The sequence below is a fragment of the Petromyzon marinus genome, unplaced genomic scaffold, assembly GCF_048934315.1.
Source record: "Petromyzon marinus isolate PM22_M1 ecotype Great Lakes invasive population unplaced genomic scaffold, UKy_Petmar_22M1.pri1.0 PM_G_Scaffold_6, whole genome shotgun sequence".
Classification (NCBI taxonomy): Eukaryota; Metazoa; Chordata; class Hyperoartia; order Petromyzontiformes; family Petromyzontidae; genus Petromyzon; species Petromyzon marinus.
This window is the reverse complement of record NW_027423013.1, coordinates 260,001-262,500: the sequence shown is the minus strand read 5'-3', so window position 1 is coordinate 262,500 and position 2,500 is coordinate 260,001.

Sequence of the window (2,500 nt, the reverse complement as noted above, 5' to 3'; positions counted from 1 at the left end):
CCCGGCTTAACGCACTGCTTCCTGTCAGAGAGGAAGTCTGTGATCCACCTGCAGGTGGAGTAGGGCACGTTCAGCTGGAAGAGCTTGTCCTGAAGCAGGGCAGGGATGATGGTGTTGAAGGCAGAGCTGAAGTCCACAAACAGGATCCTGGCGTAGGATGCTGGGGCGTCCACATGCTGTAGGGTGAAGTGGAGGGCCATGTTAACTGCGTCGTCCACAGACCTGTTGGCTCTGTAGGCAAACTGAAGGGGGTCCAGGAGAGGGTCTGTGATGGCTTTGAGGTGTGCCAGGAGCAGGCGCTCAAAAGACTTCATTACCACAGATGTAAGGGCGACCGGTCTGTAATCATTTAGTCCTGTTGGCCTTAGCTTTTTGGGCACAGCGATGATGGTGGAGGACTTGAGACAGGCTGGTACATGGCATGTCTCCAGGGAGGTGTTAAAGATGTTGGTGAACACCGGAGACAGCTGGCCAGCGCAGTGCCTGAGGGTGGCTGGAGAGACAGAGTCCGGCCCGGCTGCTTTGCGTGGATTCTGCCTCTTGAAAAGCCCATTAACTTCTCCCTCCTGAAAGGAGAGAGTCGTTTCTGTAGTATGGGTGGGGGATGGGGCCTCTTGGGTGGGAAGGGGTGGTTCAGGACAGTCCAATTGTCTTTCAAATCTACGGTAGAACTCGTTCAGGTCGTTGGCTAGGCGGGAGTCGTTAGTGGTGTGGGGCGCTCTGGGTTTGTAGTTGGTGATGTGCCTGAGCCCTTTGGCAGACAGAAGCAGCGTCGTTAGTAGAGAACTGGTGTTTTAGTGTCTCTGAGTACAGTCGTTTAGCCTCTCTCACCGCTTTGCTAAACCTGTTCTTCGACTCCTTGAATCTGTCTCTATCCCCACTCCTAAACGCTTCCTCCTTCTCCAACCTCAACCTTTTGAGCTTTGCTGAGAACCAGGGCTTGTTGTTGTTAAAGTTCACCCTGGTACGTGTTGGGATACAGCAGTCCTCACAGAAGCTGATGTACACAGCCTCTGTGAGTTCATCCAGACTATTGGTAGCAGTCGTGAACATATCCCAGTCAGTACAGTCTAAGCACGCCCGCAAATCTTCCACAGCCTCACTGGTCCACTGTTTAGATGTCCTCACAGCAGGTTTACAGAGTTTTAGTTGCTGCCTGTATGCACGAATCAGGTGGACCAAGGGAGTTCTGTGCGAGCCGAACAGCCCCGTGACCCACAAGAGAAACATCCCCGCCAAATTCGAGCGTTTGACGGGGTCTATCCGTGAAAAAATATTCACGTTTTTGAGTGCACATGCATTTCTGCTGCAAATGCCTCTGGAAGTTTCATGCCGTTCGTATGCCAATTGTGGCAACACGAAAATGACCCGTTTTCCCATTCCGAGGGATTTCTGTGCGACCCTAACAGCCCCGTGAGCCACAAGAGACACATCCCCGCCAATTTCTAGCGTTTCACGGGGTCTATCCGTGAAAAATATAGACGTTTTTGAGTGCACATGCATTTCTGCTGCAGATGCCTCTGGAAGTTTCATGCCGTTCGTACGCAATGTGGCAACACGAAAATGACCCCTTTTCCCATTCCGAGGGATTTCTGTGCGACCCTAACTAACAGCGCCCGTGAGCCACAAGAGAGACATCCCCGCCAATTTATAGCGTTTCACGGGGTCTATCCGTGAAAAATATAGACGTTTTTGAGTGCACATGCATTCCTGCTGCAAATGCCTCTGGAAGTTTCATGCCGTTCCTATGCAATGTGGCCACACAAAAATGACCCGTTTTCCCATTCCGAGGCATTTCTGTGCGACCCTAACAGCCCCGTGAGCCACAAGAGAGACATCCCCGCCAACTTCTAGCGTTTGACGGGGTCTATGCGTGAAAAATATTAAAATTTTTGAGTGCACGTGCCTTTCTGCTGCAAATGCCTCTGGAAGTTTCATGGCGTTCCTATGCAATGTGGCAACACGAAAATGACCCCTTTTCCCATTCCGAGGGAGTTCTGTGCCACCCTAACAGCCCCGTGAGCCACAAGAGACACATCCCCGCCAATTTCTAGCGTTTCACGGGGTCTATCCGTGAAACATATAGAAGTTTTTGAGTGCACATGCATTCCTGCTGCAAATGCCTCTGGAAGTTTCATGCGGTTCGTACGCAATGTGGCAACACGAAAATGACCCGTTTTCCCATTCCCAGGGATTTCTGTGCGACCCGAACAGCCCCGTGAGCCACAAGAGACACATCCCCGCCAATTTCTAGCGTTTCACGGGGTCTATCCGTGAAAAATATCAATTTTTTTTTGACTGCACATGCATTTCTGCTGCAAATGCCTCTGGAAGTTGCATGCGGTTCGCATGCAATGTGGCGACACGAAAATGACCCGTTTTCCCATTCCGAGGGATTTCTGTGCCACCCTAACAGCCCCGTGAGCCACAAGAGAGACATCCCCGCCAATTTCTAGCGTATCACGGGGTCTATCCGTGAGAAATATTCACTTTTTTGAGT